This window comes from Lissotriton helveticus, chromosome 6 (genome assembly GCF_964261635.1).
Source record: "Lissotriton helveticus chromosome 6, aLisHel1.1, whole genome shotgun sequence".
NCBI lineage: Eukaryota > Metazoa > Chordata > Amphibia > Caudata > Salamandridae > Lissotriton > Lissotriton helveticus.
In genome coordinates, this window is record NC_136067.1 from 776887128 (window position 1) to 776909921 (window position 22794).

General features: G+C 50.0%; 1 long non-coding RNA gene across 3 annotated transcripts in view; it reads right to left on the reverse strand.

Annotated features, from left to right (window-relative positions):
- Positions 1–18876: 18876 nt before the first annotated feature.
- LOC144761531 (uncharacterized) overlaps positions 18877–22794 on the reverse strand; it is a 76507-nt gene continuing 72589 nt past the window's right edge. For all 3 annotated transcript variants that reach the window (XR_013595765.1, XR_013595766.1, XR_013595767.1), the window contains one exon: positions 18877–19192. This is a non-coding gene — a long non-coding RNA (uncharacterized LOC144761531). The remainder of the gene's footprint in view (positions 19193–22794) is intronic.

Sequence of the window (22794 nt, forward strand, 5' to 3'; positions counted from 1 at the left end):
TTTGGAGGCTACTCTGGCATACAAATTAACTGGGAAAAATCTATCCTACTTCCTTTAAAGGACGCGACCGACCTTTTCTTACGGAATACCCAATAAAGTGGGCTGCTGGCCTGACCAAATATCTCGGCTTCTGGTTAACCAGGGAAACAGAAGAGCTGTGGAGTGGCAAGACTATTGACTGGTTAGAATCCAAAATCCTCACTTGGAAAAATCTTCCACTTTCCCTAGCGGGACAAATCGCAATTGCCAAAATGGGGATCCTGCCCAAGTTCCTCTACTTGTTTTTAAATATCCTGCTGCCGCTCACATCTCACTTCTTCAAGAAACTGCACTCCTATATGATTATGCTTTTATGGGCGGGTCGCCAACCGTGCATTGCCTACGAAACATTAACACTACCTTTATCGCGTGGCGGGATTGGCCCCCAAAACTTTTAACTTCATGCATACTCTGCTCAAGCCAGTTTTCTTTATTTCTGGTTACATCCCATGCCTTTCAGCTGCACGTCACAGTCAAAACGGATCTCGCTTCACCGTGACCACTTCAAACGGCGCTGTTCTAACCATACACAGCCCTGAGGGGTGAAATAGATACTGTAGAATGCGTACGCTGGGCCTGGGAGAGGATTAGCAGACACACTGGAGCAAAGACCTTATATGCCCTGGCGATGCAGTTGGCTAATAATCTCTCTTTCCCCCCGCTGCAGACTAGTAATATGGCACAACACGGCGCAGCGTTAGGTATCTGCACCAATGCTGACCTATATCCCAATGGAAAATTTCTCCCCCTCCCAGAAAATGCAACTTCATTAGATAAGCAAATATATTCTCAGATAAGAACAGCCTGCAAAAAACATGAACGACACATTCCCCACCCCTCCACCTTCAAACGTTGCACTCGAGTGCATTCATACAGCGGCCTCCCCGCACAAACTGGTAACCAGGCTATATGCGCTGACTCTTGCAGCCTCTCCGGTTGACACCAAACAGGCACGCAATGCATGGACAGCAGACTTAGCAGACAAGCCCACACCAGAACAGTGGCTGTATTGCAGCAATCAATCCCAAAAACCTTCCCCAAACTATCGACTTTGCCTGATACATTTCAAATATCTACATAGACTGTATCATACACCTGCAGCACTTTACAGAATGGGCCTAGCAGAGGACGCAAACTGCGTTAGATGCTCTGCCCCCAATGCATCATTTGTGCACCTTGCCTGGAAATGTCCGAGGATAGCGACCTTTTGGCAAGATATATGCCGCGTTATAGGCAACATCACCTCTGATACCCTTGCAACCGATCCCCTCATATGCCTCCTGGGATATGACAAGGACATTTCTGACGCCAATCGAAGACTGGTCGCGATGCTGCTGGTGCTGGCTAGGCGCAGGGTGGCGATTCACTGGGGCCGTAAGCCGGCACTTTCTTAAACAAGCATTTACAATGCAACGGTTTCGCCTTTGATAAAGTTAGAGCTATTGGCATTGCAAATGACAAATTGTTTATGTACGTGTTGGTTTTGAAAACAGATAAATAAATGGCATTGTCATTTACAATGTCAATAGCTTAATCTTTCGCAAATGCAAGACCTAACAAAAAAAAATTACATTTGGATTTGAGGTGTATGTGGGGGGGCAAAATTAGAAACTTTAGCGTTTGATAGTGTGCGTATCACAAAGCACAGTTAAAATGTGGAAAATAGTTGAATTACTCTAATGTCAAGAGTTCTAAAACGCTCTTCGACCCGTAAAGAAAGGCAAAAACGCCAAGACATTGAAATAATAATGATAGAACAAAAGCAGTGATGTAATTCTTAAGCAGTCAGAAGGCAGGTGTGAGCAGTTAGCCAATTTGTTTTCTATGTTATAAATCTCCGTCTCGTCAGGATTTTCTCCGCTTTATTACCGGTATTTTTTTTTTTAACTACAGGTACCAGAATGCAAATGGCATCAACTCAGACTGGCGCGCGGGGTAGGCACTACATACCTACTCGAAAAAGCGAGGTACATAAACAGCCTCTGCGAATGTAAACACGGTGTATCACAAAGGGAGAGGGGATTAAACACCGCGGTTCTGCAGATTTAAATAAGTTTCCAAAACTTACTCTTGTGCTTGCCGCCTCCCCAGGACTGCTTGGCCAGGCTGGGGCTTCTGATAATAACTAGATACCTTGTATGCAGCACCATCGAGTGATTTTACAGAATTAACCCACTGGGATAAATAGATTTTTGGAGGGTGAGGTAGGTTTTCAGGGTAGGTGATACCTCGGAAATTTTGGGAAGACACGCAGTTTCTTTGTAGTGTGGAGATTTGCCACGGATGACACCTCTGAAACAAGGGTGAGATATGACATATGCTAAAGCATCGAGGCTGACTTCCATCTATTTGCTCATCTACCCGCTTGCACAATTTACCTGCAGATGCCACGCCCCACACTTTCTTTATTCAGCATGCTCTATCTCACCCAGACTCACTCACTCTTCAAATCGAGGAGTTCATTCCAACGTCAAAACCCATCACTTAATCCTGGAGGAGGGGGTTTCACAACTGTACAATACATATGATCCCTGAAAAAAGGTAAACCCTTTACTGCGGAGGGGACTTCTTTTTCAGCAATGCCATACTACTATCTTCAATCTGAGGAAGGAGCGTTTTACGAATCTCGCTAAAACCCATCGCGCGACAAAAAAAGCCTTACGGTGTGAAAAGTCCCTTAAAATATTCGCTTCCTCCAAAACACCACTACCTGAACCCGACTAGTTATTTTCTCGACCCCACTTTTTCAATGGGGGAAAATCTGTTTTAAAAAATCCCCGGTCTTCTGTGTGCATGCTAAATCTTCACTTGTATCTCCGTCCTTACGCTCACTTTTCTCGGATCAAAATGTGAGCGAAACATATTATTATACCTTTTCTCTTTTCATCGGCTCCCCCTCCCTATCCACACTCACCGTCAGCTCAATAGACACAGGCCCGGAAACAGCGCCACAAACCGACCGGAAGTGATGGCTCGGAAAATGGAACTATCATAGAGTGAGGGTACTCTGGCTTTCTAACAGCCGGAACTACCCCAAGACGAGGGTGCGCTGTACTCTGTGGAGGACTCTAATGCCATAGAGTATAACGATCTCTAGACTCTTGTGTCCGTGCCCGGTATTTACTGGAACAGCGTGGGAATTACCACTAGAAGCACGGGCGCACGGACAGCGGGGGAGGGGGGCCGGGAACGGACAGCGGGAGGGGGGCGGGAAGGCAAGGAAAAACAGCACGGGCACACGGACAGCGGGGGGGGCCCGGGAACGGACAGCGGGAGGGGGGAAAAACAAGCACTCACCTGGACTTCCTCCGGCGGCGGTCGGCCGCGGAATGGCCAAAACAAACCTCGACGAGCAAAAAAAATAAACCCCGCCCACCGCCGCACTGACGTGACAAAAGGGGCCGGATGAGAAAAATTCTCAGAAACGCCCACGAGTCGCCTCGCAGGATGACGGACGCCTCTGTTTGCCAATGGCTAGCGTCCATTTATGGATCTAGCCAATGGGAAACAGAGGCGGGACGAACATCCATACTGTTAACAAAAGTTTTCGCCTGGGCGGAGCACTGCGTGCTACGGCCAGGCGAAACCTAAAAAGGTTATTGACAGGAGTTAAGCATCCTCATTCCTCCGAGAAGGATATTCTCAGACTTCAAGTCCTCAATTGTAGCTTCGCACTGCCGCACCCGCTCTCGCAGCCCTTCCAACTCCTCCGAGCTGTCATCCAGCTCGTTGAAGCGGATGTGTACCGGCTTCGGAGGTTCATCTTCCAACTGCTCAAACAGCTCGCTGTCTCCAAAATCCACCTCCGCCATCTTCTGCTTGCAGCTCCCGCTGACGCTCTGTGATTGGACCATGAGCTTGGGCCAAAGTTTATGCGTGACGTGTTGTGCGCAAGCGGGAAAGAAATACTGAAAACGCGACGTAAGACCGTCCAAGTGTAGTCATAAAAGAAATACTACTACGCTACGGTTTAGAGGGATTTCCTACTAATGCCGCAAAGATAGATTAGGTATTTAAGGAATTCTCGTTTTAATGCCTACATTTCTACCTTTTCTGTTTGCAAATGTTGCTTTAGCCAGTAATTACTTTTTTTTCCAAAACAAATTTTATTGATTTTGTAGGGTACATAAGGCCAGGGGCCGAAGCCCATTGTATATATAACATATCGAATCAGAAATACCGATATTTACGTACAACCAAATAACCTGCAGGCTGAACAACTGACGCATTACACAGGCTACCACAGCCCTCACTGCGCGCAGGATGACGCGATATATGATACATAGCTGCCAAGGTTTCAGATTGCTATGTGTGACATTTTCATAGTTTCAGTGTAATTATGAGTGACATTCAACGACTATGAGTGACACTTTGTCACAAGCAAAATCAAGCAAGACGCAGGAAACAAATATAAATATCAGAAATGACACCCATTTGAGCAACGAGAAACTTTAAGAAGGTTTTACAACAGCTCAAAAACATGGATTAACATGATACAGACTGCGTGACTGCAGTGCTCAGCAACAGAGGGCATACAGGCACTGCCACTGCTCAGATGATGATCTCAGCCGCACCATGCGGATTGTGTGATATGGATATTGAGTACACCAAGTTGACTGGTGATGCAAGTTCGTCGGAGCAATTGCCACCAGAGGAAGCAACAAGATGTTATTTAACTGCGCCAGATAGAGCCCTATGTTTACTCTGCTGTGTCTCTCCCTGCCCGGAGAAACTGTATTTCGTCAGCCAGTTAACTAAATTCTGTAGTTTCAGTAAGTTGTTTTAGTTATGGGGGTGGGTGTTCTGGGTTCTGGCTGGCATGGGCCTAGCTGCCAGGTTTTCAGTTTGCTCATGTGTGAATTTCTAGGTTTTAATGGTATTTATGAGCAAAATGTCACTGCCTTATGTGCAACACTTTGTAACGAATTAAAGGTAGCTCACAATCGTTTTTTTCTTCCAAATGTAATTGTTTCATAAGTACTTGTAACCAGCCTTTCTCATAACCTATAGACTGCATTGCAAAATGACAACGCTTTTGACAATAGCTTTCACCAATATTCCTTTTCCTTTAGAGACACAAAATGTGTTAACATTCTTGTTGGCTAAAGAAGTACTCACCAATTTAAACCGATGCGGCTCATTAGGACCAAGAATATAACTCAATTCAAATAATGTCATTAGAGGTAAATATTTGGTCAAAAGGCGAAAAATATACCTCTAAACAAATGTACAGTGCTTCTTTTTAGAACATTAATTTTTTTTACTGACCTCTTCATTATTGCCGTCCCAGGATGGCAGCTTTTCCCAGAGCTGCAGCAGGGCTCTTTTGCTGCTCACAATGTAGTACAGAGGCCAGGTGAATTTAACTTTTATCAATAAGGAAATCTGTGAGCAATATGTTCATGGGGCCTCGCGGCTCCTTAGGGTGCGAATTTACTTAATTGAAAGGCCGGCCAGCAGCTTCAGAAACAGTCATTTAGTCGTCTCGGGCGGAGGGAGCACAGGAGCATAAGAGCCATGTTCGCTACGCAGAGGCTGCGAGGCACTCCAGCTCCGACTTTTGTGAGCGGACTGTGGACACAAGTAGGCCCAGGTGCAGGCCAGCACAGAAAGCTGCTACCACTCTGTGACGAGGGGGACCCGGGACTCAGAGACATGTACCCCCCTAATGTGACCCGAACCCTGTTGCTCTCGCCCTTTCTCACGCAGCACCCGGAACATTGGACGGGAGCCGTGCACCACCCTCGACCCGAGACTGACTCGACCGGTGAGCACTGTTTATTTAACTGGGCGGAACTTGATCCGAGTCCCGCCCACGAGCCCGTGGTAAAACCCTGCCGTGACCCGACACAGGTGTGTGTATCACCCGGAGGAGTAGGCGGTTGGAAGGACGAGCAGAAGAGAGGCGGATTGGCGAGAATCACGGGAGCAGAGGACGGGAGAAGAACCGGAGGTGAACCTGGCACCAAGAGCGGAGACATCGGAGGAGCCCGGATTTCGGAAGAAGAGGCGACGGGAGGCGAGGCAGGGGCGAGAGACGACGACTACAGCAACAAGCCAGGAGGCCAACGGGAAGGCGCTTCGCCCAGCCACACTTCAAGGGAAGTGTGGCTTGCACAGGTATGATCTCGCTTTTCGGGCTGGGTTGGTCATAGGTGGAACAAGCCGCCCTGAGAAACACACACGGCATCCATAGCACTAAATCCCCTACCCTAGCTGCACTACACCGACACCTGGGTAGTGGGTGAACTGTTTATGCACGTGTGGTCCTCACGACCCTCCCTATGCACTGTATATACATGCACGAGGACTGAATCTGCCCTTTCTCTCTATTTTCCGAGCTGGAAGGCGCCAGAGACGAGGACCGGACTACATGTCCCAGAAGCCCGAGGGAAAGAAGGGGAACCGGACCAGAAAGACGCAGAGAGCGGCATTCCGCCATAGAGGCTGCTGCAGAACTACCCCTTCCCTACTATCGAAGACAGATACAAAGGAGCCGTATACTTAAAATAAAACCGGCATTACCCACAGTACCTGTCTCCGTGAGTCTGATCCCATCGCCCAGCTCACACACTCATAATTTAGTTGGACAGGCGAGCCCTTGCAACCCGGGCCGGATAAACAACAAGACTGACTCTAGTTCGAACATTAAGATATTTTTGATGCAGGAGTCACGTGGTTGCGGAGGGAGGGGCTAATTTCAGGAATTGTTTTTTCCCACTCTCATGCTGAGTGCGCTAAATACAGTAATATCAATAAGAGCAGGCGTGCATGCGTTGTCGGTGCTGCAGAACTACCCCTTCCCTACTATCGAAGACATACAAAGGAGGCGTATACTTAAAATAAAACCGGCATTACCCACAGTACCTGTCTCCGTGAGTCTGATCCCATCGCCCAGCTCACACACTCATAATTTAGTTGGACAGGCGAGCCCTTGCACCCCGGGCCGGATAAACAACAAGACTGACTCTAGTTCGAACATTAAGATATTTTTGATGCAGGAGTCACGTGGTTGCGGAGGGAGGGGCTAATTTCAGGAATTGTTTTTTCCCACTCTCATGCTGAGTGCGCTAAATACAGTAATATCAATAAGAGCAGGCGTGCATGCGTTGTCGGTGTGTGGCTAATTTGCGTGCTTGTGTGTCCCGTTGTTTTTGTGTGTGTTGTGTGTGCGAGGCGTATGCAAGCACATTTTTATTACGTAGGACCTCGCTCGGCCAATGTTGGAATGATAGATACATCAGGGGCTAGGGCAGGCTGAGCACTTACTTTTATGCAGCGTCTAGACGGTAGGGGAGAGACAACTTGCAACCCGACTCTGACCCTGCCCGCGGCAATGCCAGCTGCCAGGCATGATTGAGGCTCTCCTGTGCACAGCGTGGGAATTACCACAAGAAGCATGAGTTGTCGGTGTGTGGCTAATTTGCGTGCTTGTGTGTCCCGTTGTTTTTGTGTGTGTTGTGTGTGCGAGGCGTATGCAAGCACATTTTTATTACGTAGGACCTCGCTCGGCCAATGTTGGAATGATAGATACATCAGGGGCTAGGGCAGGCTGAGCACTTACTTTTATGCAGCGTCTAGAGGGTAGGGGAGAGACAACTTGCAACCCGACTCCGACCCTGCCCGAGGCAATGCCATCTGCCAGGCATGATTGAGGCTCTCCTGTGCACAGCGTGGGAATTACCACAAGAAGCACGGGTGCACGGACAGCGGGGAGGGGGGGGCCGGGAACGGACAGCGGGAGGGGGGGCGGGAAGGCAAGGAAAAACAGCACGGGCACACGGACAGCGGGGGGGAACGGACAGCGGGAGGGGGGAAAAACAAGCACTCACCTGGACCTCCTCCGGCGCCGGTCGGCCGCGGAATGGCCAAAACAAACCTCGACGAGCAAAAAAAATAAACCCGCCCACCGCTGCACTGACGTGACAAAAGGGGCCGGATGAGAAAAATTCTCAGAAACGCCCACGAGTCGCCTCGCAGGATGACGGACGCCTCTGTTTGCCAATGGCTAGCGTCCATTTATGGAGCTAGCCAATGGGAAACAGAGGCGGGATGAACATCCATACGGTTAACAAAAGTTTTCGCCTGGGCAGAGCACTGCGTGCTACGGCCAGGCGAAACCTAAAAACCTGGATAGCAGACGCAGGACACTGTCAGTCGCACTTGTGTGAGTACTGGAATTTAATGCCTCTAGTGAGCAGACCGCATGACATTTGGGCCCCTCTAATGTCTTATCTCCAATAGACAGATGGGGCTAACCAATCCCCTGACTACCCCTTAGTCCCTGCAACCACGAATGAGCAAGCCGACAGGAAGACTGACAGACTTAACCCCAATGTGAATGAGACGTAGAGATCAATGGGTGTGCTAATCTCAATGTCATTTCTATGCCCAGAATGTGATTATGTCGTTTACATATCTGACCTCCTGTTAATACTTGAATGCCTATTGAATGTGCCTTGACCAAAAACTATGTAATCAAATGCATAACCTGTAACGCACCTTTACCCAAATAAAGTTTTAAAATTTTAAAAAAGAAAAAGAAAAATATATAAAAATTCTAGTGAGGGTCAGATTTAAAAAAATATTTTGTCTACGTTTAAAGTAAATCAATATATTTTATTTATATAGTTATTTTTTATACATAATTTAATGAGTTAATGTGCTGTAACATTTTGTTTTTAATTCTAGATTAACAATAATTGTTAATTACATTTTTAATTTACATTCAAATATTTTAATGCTTTTTAAAATAATTATTCGACTTTATTAATTTTCCCTTATACTTCACCAGATCTCAATATCTGCGCTGGAGACACAGACCTAAAGTATTATGTGTGAAAAGTTACAAATAGTAACTTTAGACTTGTAAATCCTGGTATAGGAGGCTCTACCGGGGCTGAGACATACAAGTATGCACCTGCGAGTAACTTCACACTAAAAAATGGTGAACTATAAGTATACATTTATAGTCCCCTTCATTTGTAAAACAGCATATTTCTCTAACACGTACATGAGACATTGCAGCCTTAGCTGAGAAGAGCGGACTAGCCAGTTCTAACTGAATTCTGATAATATGATACTCTGGGGAGAAATACAAAGTGGTCTGACAAAGTAGGAAAATAATATGGTTTGGATTTTAGAAAAAGAGCAGAAAAAAACAGAAATTCAGCTTCTTACACAGTGCATTTTTAGCCTGTGACTAGGGCAGTGGCATAGCTGGGGGGGGGGGCAGTCCACCCTGGGCGGCACGAGGTTTTGGGGCGGCGCCTCGACGTTATCACCTGCCATCTCGGGCGGCAACGGTAACTCCTCCCGCCACCCCCACCCCTGCTCCTCAATGCAAATGGAGAAAATGCTGCGATTAAATACAGCCCCATGTCAGGAAGGGTAATATATTATTCCAACAACCACTGATCAATTGAAATGAGAAATAAGAGATTTTTCTAGGGTAATTGTGTTCATGATGGGCCTGCCAAGACTACATTTTTTTGTTGATGGGCAGCTTTATGGCTGTGAGTTCATAAGAGAAAGGTCTGTCAGCCACACATTCTGTTTTGAGCTCGGTCTTTTAAAAAAATTGAAAAGCCAAGATGCTGTGGCTGGGCTTGTAGTTTTGTGGAAGCGAACCCATAGGGTTTGCTTATTTCCATTAATGTTGAAAGAGCTAATAGACACTGATACGGGCAGGTTTTTGTTACTAAGATTCATCACTAAAGACTTTTAAAATTGCAATTGAAATCGGACTGGTCTTTTTGCACATTGATGTTTTTTGGGTATCTGTGGACAGCAGTGAAATACTGCGAAACCAGTTATAAATCAGGCAAGTGGCATTCAGAGCAGTGCTTAATTTGAGCTGGCGTTTCCGGTGCTCTGTACAAGCTCTTAATTGTCAGCACCGGTACCTTTGTCAGTCTGCCACATGGTGGCGCTGTTTTTTTAATTCAGAGATGAGCACTACAACTATTGTTTATTAATTTAATATACATTAAGAATTACAATACCTGCTGCAAACTATTCGTTTAACTTTGAGGGTCTGTAAAATGTCAGAATTGTCACACTTGTAGGAGTGTGACATTAGTTATGCTGTTACTGTAACTGACAGAGGCAATGGGCAGTGCAAGCGGAAGTGGCCTGCTGACTAGAGTCCCAGCACTTATTCTATTTTTTTTACAAATGAAGCACTGATTCAGAGGTTTCTTCCCTTAGGCCCTTCTCTGAGTGTAGATAAATTGACATAATTTTTTGTGTGTCAGCATTGTGAGGATTTCTATACTGAAACTATGAGCCACCATCCTGGACTTTATCTGAGATCCTCTGAAATAACTAAAATCCTTTTCCTTGATCCCAGAACATTATTTTAGAGGGCATCTGGAAGCATGGAATGTCTTTCAAAACTATGGGAGAATCGCCTGCTCCCTTTAGTTGTTGGTTAGGCCTGGTTAGGGACAAGCACATACACCTATTGGCTCTCTACAGAGGAGCCACATCAGTAAAACTGGGCCTGTGTTTTTGCACCTGATAATTTCAGATGGGTGAACCCTAGGCCACTAATGGCCTGGAAAAGTGGTATCTCCATCTGTAGATATTGCTCCATCAGACTTTTAATGAGAGCATAAGTATTCAGAGATTAGGAGTTTGACATGAGGGACATCGAGTGGAAGGGGGTGTGGCTAGGCGCGCGACCGGCATGGACGCCTTCGGGTAGAGCTCCGTGCCGAGCTCCCCTTCCCGGCGCAATTATCCTGGGCACCGACGCCCGCTGCTGGCCGAAAACCACCGGCGCTGCAGTGTGAACCCACACCCGAGTACCCCACCGACTTTGAGTACAATCGGCATACCAGACCCGCACCGAGGTTTCTGCAGAGCTGTGGCCGCGCACGCCGACTCCACACCCGGCGTGCGCACAGGCAAGCCCGGGGCTTCACCAGGCCCGACAGGCCCGGAAACGCGGCCTGCCAGAAGAATCCGTAAAATACACCAGAGCGCACAGATACGGACCACAAAGCCTCTCACTGGCCACCGCGAGGTACAGGCTCACACACCCTGTCGACCCCAACGTCAGCACTGCCACAGACGAGGAGCGGCCACGAGGCGCCGACTGGGGCACTGGGACACGGAGGCCCGGGGCGCAAAAAGGACCCGATACGCCCGACGACAGGCGAGCAACCCGCCGCAAGTCAGCACGAGCGGACCACACAACCACCGGAGGTGAGAGGCGGTAGCCTGGGGGACGGAGGTGTCCGGGAACAGGGACAGTGACCGAGGCCCGAGAGTTGGTGACACACCGGACCCGCACCGAGGGCTCTGCAGGGCTGCGGCCGCGCACGCCGCCTCCACACCCGGCATGCGCGTAGGAAAACCCGAGGCTTCACCAGGCTGGACAGGCCCGGAAACGCGGCCTACCAGCGGAGCCCGCAAAGGGGAACAATAACAAAAATCAAAACAGAAATAAAAAACTACAAAAAAGGAGAAGAACACCAACGGACACGGACACGGGTCGTAGGGCCTCCCCCTGACCGCCACGAGGCACAGGCTCGCACAAACTACCGACCCCAGCGTCTGCACTGCCAAAGACGAGGAGCGGTCACGAGGGCTGACTGGGGAGCTGAGGCCCGGGGCACAAAAACGACCAGCCACGCCCGACGACAGGCGGACAACCCACCACACGACAGCACGAGCAGGCCACACAGCCCACAGAGGTGTCCGGAATCGGGGAAGTGACTTGGGTGAGAGAGGTGGTGACCGCCCCGGGAGACAGAGCGCACACCTACCGCCGGAGCGGGGCAAGGGAGCATAGACACCCACGACAGGGGTGTGCTTGGACGCGACTGGAGCACAGACGAGCAGCTTGTGGCGCCCCACCATCGCCTGCTACACACCAAGGAGCGGGCGGAGTACTGAGAGGACAGTTGGCACTCCTACAACTCCCCTAGGGGGAGAACTCGGACACTGTACTGCCCACGCACGTGACGGAGGAACCCCGATAAACACCGGACACTGAAGCTCGTGGACGCCACACTGAGGGGTCGAGCGGCTGCCCGCCTGCTGGACACAAACACCACGGGTCACGCCGGATCATCCGCTGGGCTGCAGACCCGCGCTCTGACCCACCCGTGGACGGCAGGCCTCGCCACTGAGACCGTGTCTGAGCCCCGGCACAGATGTCTAACGGACCCAGAACCGGAACCGGCGGCGCAAACTCAAAGGGCAAGATGGATAAACCTGGGAAGAGCACCGACCCAGATCAAACAGCGGCGAAACTGGACACCATGCTGGCAGCCATGGAGAGGCTAGAGGAATCCATCCAGCTCACCTGCACTTCCCTAGCCACCAACATAGATAGCGTGGTCATAGACTTGACGCACCTGAGAGCGGATCATAAAAAATTGGCGGATCGTACCGCGTCCCTGGAAAGTGATGTGAAGGAACTCCGGCCCCAGACCAGCCAATCGAATAAACACATCCAGGACCTATTGAACAGAGTGGAGTTTCTGGAAGATAGAGCTGAAGATGCGGAAGGCAGGGCACGAAGGAACAACGTGCGGCTAGTCGGAGTCCTGGAGAAGTGGGAAGGAAAGACCCCTGAGGTACACATGGAACATTGGTTGAGGAGTCTGCTGCCGGAGGGGTCGCTCTCGCCACATTTCGTGGTGGAACGCGCTCACCGTGTCCCCACCAAACCACTCTCATCGGGCTCCAACCCGAGGCCCATGCTGCTCCGCATACTGAACTATAGGGACAGAGACTCCATCCTGCGCGAAACGCGCAAACTCCAGGAGATCCGGATCGAGAATGCATCAGTGATGTTCTTCCCGGACTACACGCTGCAAGTACAGAGGCAGCGACATGACTTCCTGGCAGTGAAAAAACGCCTGAGACAGCAGGGCCTGCAGTACTCTCTGCTGTTTCCCGCTAAATTGAGAGTGATAGCGGGAGAGCGAACACACTTCTTCACTGACCCAACTGAAGTGGAGGCGTGGCTGGACAGCGGCGCTGACACGGACCCCAGGACTGCCACGGGTCCCATGCCTAGGCGACAGCCCGGAAGCGCCCGGAGACGCAGGCCTCGCCGAAAATCACAGTCCGGTACGCGAGGAGCGGCGAGGACGCCCCCCACAGAGGAGGCCAAGCAATAGGAGAAACAAGATGCCCTCCGTCTGGTGATGGAGCTCAGTCATTCCCCTGCACAGAGCGGGACGGCAGGTGGCAGCCAACGGGACCCTACCAGCGACGATGAAGCCATCTATGGCATACCGGACTCACAAGCGTCGGAAGAGAGACCGGAGGTCACGCCCCAGACAGCGGACTACATAAGCTGATCACACCATGAGACCTGCTTTCGCGAGGGCACGAACAATGGAGCACCTCGCCGGACGTAGAGGCAAGGTCAGACAGAGACCTGACCCCGTGTAAACGGGGGACACTCCCGGCAGCAGAGGACGACCCTGGCGCCACACACGTTTCGTGAAGTGGGCGCACACCTGAAGCCTCCCCAGTGGCCACGGGCCTCGAAAACGTCCCAGACGCCTACAGTTGGTCGACACGCATTCCTGAAGAAGATACCCCAGGCAGCCACCCCATTGGGATACGTAAAGTACAATGACTTGATGCGTGTGTGTATGGGGACCACTGTATGCAAGGCCGGTCTTGAACGGCACATACCTCCCGGGAAGAGGGGGGGCCTCCATGCAATAACTTTGTTGACTTGAAATCACAGTTACAGTGCACTTTGCACGCCTGACCCCCCCCCGAATTGGTCTTTGTTGCTCTCCTCGAGAGTATGGACGGGAGCATGTTTTGCACCCGACCTTTTGGTATTCTACACGTTCATAATGTTCAATGGCTTACTGTTTCATTAGTCATGTTTTTCCCCACTGTTACTATGGTATGCGGTCATAGAAGTGCTATCGGTGTGTAATGTTGGGAGCTACTGCTTGATGAACCCTTGGGACCCAGGTAGAGGTGGTGGGAGAGCGGGAGGAAGGGGACTGTTAAGAATCCGCAATGTCAGACATTAAGATATGTACGTGGAATGTCAGGGGTATGCATACACCATCGCGACGCTACCAGATTTACTCATACCTCAAACGCCACCACGTACAAATTGCTCTACTACAAGAAACGCACCTCAGCGACTCAGAAACCTGTACTCTACGCCGCAGATGGCGGGGGCAACTATATGCCACACGGTACTCATCTTATGCTAAGGGGACACTGGTGTGGGTCAGGCCGGGCACTCCATGGACAACGCTGGATACATATGTGGACCCCGGGGGGAGGTATGTTGTGATCCAGGGCAGATTAGACGGGACCCCACTGGTGCTGGCCTCGGTGTACGCGCCCAACGCGGGCCTGGCGGCTTTCCTCGCGAAGTTGTCTACCACGCTGGCTCCTTGGCACGGTATCCCGTGGGTACTGGGTGGGGACTACAATGGCACATTAGACTTGGCACTGGACCGATCCCACCCCCCACCACCCAACTCGCAGGCACAGGCTGCAGCGAGTACTCTTCAGGCGTGGTCCACACAATGGGACTTGAAGGATGCGTGGCGCAGTCGCAACCCACACACCAGGGCCTACTCGTACTATTCTGGGGTGCATGCTCTACATGTACGTCTAGATAGATACATGGTCACCAGTGAGGTCCTACCACATGTCACGGACACCTGCTATATGGGTCGCACACACTCTGACCACAACCCCCACATTCTAAATCTGGTGTGGGAACACCCCCAGCCCCCAATACCCACTTGGCGGCTACAACCCGACCTGCTACATGGCCACTTTAGACACTCCATAAGCGCGCAAACAACACAGTACTTTGAAGACAACACCGGCAAGGCATCAACTCCACAGATTGAATGGGACGCATTCAAGGTGGTCCTCAGGGGGCAATGCCTAGGCACGCAAGCTTGCTCACGACGTCAGCTAGAGACAGACCTGAGGCGCCTTGAGACAGACCTAATACAAGCAGAACAGGAAGCGACTGACGACACAGACGCTAAACTGTTAGAAGCGCGAGCGGAACACGACAGACTAATAGATAAACTGAAACATGTTAATTACGCGGCACATTCAGCTCGTACGCACCACACTGGCGATAAGCCCGGCAAGCTGTTGGCCTGGCTGATACAGCGTGAGGAGCGAACGTCACCGGTGACGACGATACGGCTACTTGCTGGCCCCACAGTGTACACCCAGGCAATGATCCACGACGCTTTCATAACACACTACCGGGCGCTATACAGGTCACAACTACAGACCCCACACCCGGACATAGCCGCTTACCTCAACGAGGTTACGCTGCCCACCTTCACGGCAGACCAACAAGATGATCTTGGGTCGCCATTGTGGGCGGATGAGCTACGCGATGCCATCTTTGCACTTTCGAATGGCAAAGCTCCCGGACCAGATGGGATACCGGCCGAATATTATAAAGCATGCTCTGATATACTGATACCGGAGCTCCTCAGGGTGTACTCGGCGGCACTGGACGACATGGCCTTACCCCAGTCGATGAATGAGGCGACACTAGTGTCTCTTCTCAAGCCAGGCCGTGATGCAGCACTCCTTGGATCGTATAGACCCCTAGCGCTACTCAACACGGACTATAAGATCCTAGCGTCGGCCCTGGCTAGACGACTGGCACCGCTGGTGCCCTCCCTGGTGCATAGCGACCAGAACGGCTTCGTGCCTGCTAGAAACACCTCCCACAATATTAGAAGACTGTTCCGGATACAAGAATACGCGGTGCAAGGATGGCCGAGATCGGGGTGCTTAATCCTAGATCTTGAAAAAGCGTTCGACTCGGTCGAGTGGCCCTATCTATTGGCAGTGTTACGCAAGTTCGACTTGGGAGAAGACTACGTTGAACTGGTCGGTCTACTGTACAGGAGCCCAGAAGTGCGAGTCCGCACGGGCAGGCTGTTGTCCGACGCCATTAAGATCGGACGAGGCACCAGACAAGGCTGCCCGCTGTCCCCGCTGATTTTCTCACTGGCTATAGAACCTCTCGCTGAGATGTTGCGTGGCAGGGGTGCGAACTGGGGCATACCGCTGGCTGATGGGGTACATGTAGTTTCGCTATATGCTGACGACCTGCTCCTGTATTTCTGAGACCTAGCCAACTTGCCACCGGAACTATCGGACATCTTCCGAACCTTCGAGACCATGTCGGGCCTCAAGGTGAACTGGGCCAAATCGGGGGCATATTCATTCGCCCCCAACGTCCCAGACCCCGAAATCAGCATCAATGGCGAACGGCTACCGTGGCACGATACCACATTCAAGTATCTGGGAATTTACATATACAGGACGCCCCCGGACATTCTAGATGGCAATCTGACACATGCCATCACGTCCATCAGGTCGCAAATAGCCTTTTGGAAGACTCTCCCACTCAATGTACCGAGTAGAGTGACGCTGACGAAAATGATCATATTGCCCAGACTCCTGTATTATTTCGCAAACATCCCAGTGTACGTCCCGGCCCGCACCTTCAAAGAACTGGAGACAATGATCAGGGAGCTGATCTGGAACGCCGGCAGGCCAAGGGTGGCACTGACCAAACTGTACATACCAGTGGAGACCGGCGGCCTCGCTGTGCCACACCTAGAGCTTTACTACCTAGCGGCACAGCTGCAATGGGTGGCAGCCTGGCTCACAGGCAGGAGCCTGGAGGACACAGCTACAACCACGGACACGCTGTCCCTCCTACAAATACACTCGATATTCCACCCGCTGGTGCACACGAAGACCCCACCGCAACTCCATGTCGCTGTGGCTGTGAAATGCTTCACGAGAAGCTTACGGCTCACTAGAGATGTCAAACCGTATGCCCCGGCGCTTCCGCTCCTGGGCACCCCTAGGGCGGCATCCGTGGTCACGGAGGCCGCACTGGAGCGCTGGACACGCTCGGGAGTAGACACCATGGCAGACTTATATGCCGATGGAACCCTGATCCCCTTCGAGACACTAGTCAACGACACGGGCGTCCCGGCGGGACAATTCCTACAACACGCCTCTATAGTGGCGGCATACACGCGACAATGGGGAAACATCACTGAGGAACTCCCCACACATCAACTGATACAACACCTACACGTCATGGGGAACGGATCACACGTGATACATTGGCTGACACAAGCATTGTTGCCACACACACAGCACACTCTACAACCACTGCGCGATAAATGGGCAGCCGACAGAGGAAGGCAGTGGACGGACAAAGAATGGACGATGGTGTTAGCAGGCCCCAAAAATGTCCCCCGTAATGCACGCTTTAAACTGATTCAATTTTATATACTGCACAGAGCATACCTCTCGCCGGACAAAATCAACCAGTATTTCCCAGACGCCACGGCTGGATGTCCGAGATGTGCGCTCAATAGTGCGGACCTGCTACACATGCTATGGCTCTGCCCTCAGATACAAACGTATTGGCAGACGGCACTGTTGATTCTCGAGCGCTGCACGGCAATGCCGATACCGCACACATGGGAGGCATGCCTACTGGGCCTCTACAAGAGGACCAATCATAATAAAGTCCACTCCCGATTCTGGGGCATTGGCCTCCTCACAGCTAAACGGCTGCTCACTAAACACTGGAAACGTACAACCCCACCCACAGCGCAACACTGGCGTACCTCCCTAGATAACTGGGCCACAGCAGAGAGCATCATCCTCCGCAACGAGGAAACAGCAGGTTTGCGGCAATTCCCAATTGCAACTCTATGGGACGACATGCTCGGCGCCTTCCATAGAGAATGCCAGCTACTGGGAGACCACTCACCTGACACTTCCCCCAGGAGGGATGGTGATGCAACAGAGGGAACGGCCGAAATCGACCGTGCACCCGATGCCCCTGGCCAGGAAACACATGCACCACTGGACGGGGAGACTGATGTGCTTGCAGATGACACCACACTTTAACAGGCGAAACGCCATGATCTACGACTGACCTGCGTCCCACACCAACCGCAAAAGTCCCAGCACTCTCCCGGAACCAGATAAACAGCGACAAGCACACCTGACGACCCCCCTAGAACCCTTCATCATCGCAACGCTCCCACCGTGACAGCCTCACCACGCTACCGAACCTACTGACCGCCGCCGCCATCCCCCCCTCCCCCCCCTTTTTTTCTCTTTTCAAATCCATACTCTCTCTACGGAGCTCACACGGCGGGACTGACAGTGATGAGGACCCATTGTGACTAATTGAGAGCTGTATAGCTGCACTGCGAGCTGCGTCCCATTACCATGACCCACGTTCCAGTGCTATAGAACCATATCTACTGGAATCTTCACACTCTCTTCTCCCACGAATACTTCACGACAGTTTCATACACGGAGTGGACAGTGCCATGCCTATAGCAGCCCATATTGACGCCTTGCCCCTATGCTGTCCGACTGGATTCACAGACACTGCGCGCTATGAGCCACAATTGCATGACAAGCTCCATTGACTAAATCAACCAAGGCTATCTCTATTCGGGCTGATGGCTAGTGGCTCTGCAAGCATAGACGACACATTCCAGTGAGGAACAGTTGTTTGTACCATGTACTGTTTTTCTTCTTTTCAGCAAAGTCGGTCGAGGAACGAGAAGATCGCAATGTGTAATGCTATCACTGTACCTATTCATCACTGTACACCGCACAAATAACCTCAACTTTACCCCTCCTCTGTTATAGCTCTGTATTGTTCCTATATGTTGAAATATCAATAAAAAATATTCAAACCAAAAAATGAGGGACATCGAGTGAGCAATGAAAGAGTAAGAAATAAGGAGTGAGGAATAATGGGCATTTTTTGTAAACAAAACTGAATACGCTCTGTTCCAAGAGTGCAACGTCAATTATTTATTTGCAGTTTTTTTTTAATTCAAAATATTTTTTATTGGTTGTTTCAGTGTCAAAATAAATACATTTCTCAACAGTTCTCAACCTGAGCAATCCTAGGTAACAAATCAATAGAGTCCAATCAAAATAATGTTAATATTCCAATTAAGTGATTTTCAAAATATTTTCTTCTTTATTTCTTCACAGTTCATATGCAGTCGCTGCGTAAAACTCTTCAAATCATTTCCTTAACTTGCAATTCATTGCCAACACGTGTTTCGTCCGGCTAATGAACCTAAGTACTTCGTCAAGGCTAAAAACAAGGGACATATACACTTGATTAGATGTTACTACTATATATCAAATTTACATGAAGTACACATTGTAATCTCACATATTAACACATTAGATGTTACTACTATTTATTTATTTTATTTATTTATTCAAAGTTTTATATAGCGCGAACAAGATCTTTGCAGATATCAGAGCGCTTTACAGTAACAGAGGGTAGGGGCAAACAAGGGGGTGATTATACACACTCTTAAAAACAATATAATAGTCGGTAGTAAGTGAGTTGCAATGTAAGAAAGCAATCAAGTAAGAGTATAACAACAATAAACAACAGGCAACCAAAAATACAGAGCCGTGCAATGTCTTTGATCCAGTAACAATAGAGTTCAGGTGAACTTAGCCATAAGGATGGCTTTTACCTCTTTCTTAAAGAATGCAGTGGAGGAGATAAGCCTGGTTTCAGGCGGGAGTGCATTCCAGATCCTGGGTGCCATTCCTGAGAAGGAGCGTTTGTATGTTTTTTTCTTCCGGAATCTTCTAGGTTTCAGGAGGAGGTTTTTTGTGCTTCTATTGGATCTCGAGCCTCCTGATATAGTCAGCTTTTGAGTGAGGTAGTTGGGTGACTTGTGGTGTATGGCCGAGTGTGTCATACAGGCAATTTTCAGCTGTACTCTGGCTTCAATAGGCAGCCAGTTCAGGGTTTTTAAGTCAGGGGATATATGCAAGTGTTTTCTTGAACCAGTGATGAGTCTCGCGGCAGCGTTCAGGGAGGCTCTTAGGGGTGCCTTTGTTGATAGGGGGAGCCCGCTGAGAGCCACAATTCCGTAGTCTATGCGGGGGATGACTAGGGCTTGTACAGCAGTTTGGAAGTCCTTTGGTGGGAGGAAGGGTTTGAGTTTCCTCAAAGTGTTGATTTGGAAATTAGCTCCTTTAGTTGCTTTGCTAATGTGCTGCTGCATGTTGAGATTGGAGTCAAGTGTGATGCCTAGGGATTTCGCGGGGTCCACGATGGTGGGCTGGACATTGAGTGCAGTTAGATGATTGAGCCAGGTTTGGGTGATGGCGTTTTTTGCAGGAGTGAGATCAGAAGGAACTCAGTTTTCAGAGCATTTAGTTTGAGGTGATTATCGGCCAGCCATGATTGGGTGTTTCTTAGTGTGGAGTTCAGAAGTTTGATGTCTTCCCGGGATTGTAACTTGAGGTAAAGTTGAGTGTCAACTGCGTACATATGGAAGTGTACATTCGATGCTTGAAGCAAGGTGGTGAGTGGTTCCATGACGAGGTTGAACAATGTGGGGGATAGGGAAGATCCTTGTGGGACGCCTAGTGTTACGGGCACAGATGAGGACAACACGTTGTTGATCTTGAACTTCTGAGACCAGTTATGTAGGAAGGAGGTGAACCATTTGAGGACAGTCCCGGATAAACCCATTCTTGTATTTAACAACTCCAGTAGATTCTCATGTTTGACCGTATCAAATGCTGAGGAGAGATCAAGAAGGATGAGGAGGCAGGAATCATTGCGATCAAGGATTTGGAGGGCGTCATCAATTATGTGTGTCATAGCCGTTTCCGTGCTGTGTTTTGCTCGGAATCCTGATTGATGAGTGTTGAGGAGGTCAAACTGATCGATGTGTTTTGTCAGTTGGAGTTGTACGCATTTTTCTAGCAGTTTGGCCAAGGTGGGGATATTGGTGATAGGGCGGTAATTGTTTAGGTTGGCCGGGTCAGCTGTAGGTTTCTTAAGTATAGGCATGACTTGCCCTACCTTGAGGGAGTCTGGGATGAGTCCTTGTTGAAGGGAACCGTTAATGATTTTAGTCCCGAGTGGCAGGAGCAGGGGGGTGAAGTCTTTTACAGCATTAGCAGGTAGGGGGTCTGTGAGGTGATTAGAGGGCTTCAAGGTGCCGAGCAGTTTGTGAATTGATTCTTCAGAGTAGGTGTCGAAGGACGTCCATGCCGCGTTGTTTTTAGGTTGAGTGTTAGTTATGCTGATGGGGCTGGAGTATCGGCTTACATCATTGAGGAGATCACTTCTTATATTGTGGGTCTTTAGCTTGAAGAAGGCAGAAAAGTCTTCACAGCTTGGAATATCACTTGTTGTGCTGTTTGATTGTAGAGGTTGCATCTTTGTTTGGGTTTTGACTAGCTCGAACAGTTTTCTTTGTCAGTTTTTTGCTTGGTCCAGCTGTTGGCTAAAGAAGTCTGATTTCGAACGCTTGATTTTCCTAAAGTAGGCATTTCTCTTATTCTTAAGCATTTTAAGGTGCAGTGCTGAGGGGTCAGATCTCCAGGTGCGCTCTGCCATTCGCATAGCGCGCCTGTCTTCATTGAGTCTACCATCATACCATGGGTTTGAGTTCTTGGTGGAGACTCTCTTCAGTTGCAGGGGGGCGGCTTCATTGATTATTGAGGTCATAGAGTCGAGGTAGTGGTCGGTCAGAGAATGAACATCAGAGACGCCCGTAGGGGGAAGGAGGAGACTGCGGGTGTGGGAAGGCAAGGAGTTGGGGTTAAGATTCTTCATGTCCCTTTTCCAGATCTTGGTTTTGGTGGGTTGAGCCGGGTTAAGTTTGACCTTTTCGTTGATGAAAAATGTGATAATGTGGTGGTCTGACCAGTCACAGGGTTGGATTGCCTCCAGATGTGTAGAGTCCTCTTTGACGATGATCAGGTCGAGGATAGAGCCTTTGTCGCGTGTAGGACTGTTGCAGATTCGGGTGAGGTCAAGCGCGTTGAGGAAAGTTTTGAGACTATTCACCACAGCGTCTTTCTGGTCGTTCCAGTGGAGGTTGAAGTCACCCAAGTAGATTTGAGTGATCTGTCGCCCGGCGTTGGATGTTATCGTGTCCATGAGTTGTTGGGAGAAGGTGAGGTTGTCCCCGGGTGGGTGGTAGATAACATGCAGGGAGCAGACAGGTTTGCCCTCGCTGGTAATATCGAGGCAAATGAGTTCACAGGAGGTAAGGGAGGGGGAGGTGGCTTTAGTAACAGCGAGATTGCTCCTAAAAATGCATGCGATACCCCCGCCCGTCTTGCCAGTTCTGTCGAGTCTAATGATGTGATAGTTGGGGGGGACTAGTATGTCCATTATAGGTGTAGAGGCTTCAGTTAGCCACGTTTCAGTCAGAATGGCTAGGTCAAGGTCCATTGTTAAGATGAGATCCGCGATGCCGGAGGAGTGTCTCGGGGCCGATCTGCAGTTGAGAAGGAGACATTTGAGTCTGGGGGTGAGAAGGGTGGCCGAGTGTTCTAGAGAGAGGGGGATTTTTCTGAGATTATTGGGGACGGAGCTTCTGTTGCTCAGTGTGGGGGGCCTAGGGGGATTTGTGAGAATCGTGGGTATGGGAAGGTGTGTGGTGGTTGTGTGTTTTGTGGGACCTGGGCCATATGAGCGGAGGAGAGTGTATAGGTCGCGGTCAGAGAGGGGGTTGAGGGGGCGACGGGGCGGCAGGTTATATTGCGAGCGGGGATAGAGGGCCAAAGCGGTGAGTAATGAATGAAAGGGTCTGTGGGGAGGGTGGGGGACTTGTTGGACGCGGAAGTGGTAGGTAGGGGGTGTCTGGGGTGTGTGAAAAGAAGTTCTTTGATGGTGTGGAGCTCTTCTTTGACTTGTAGGAGGGT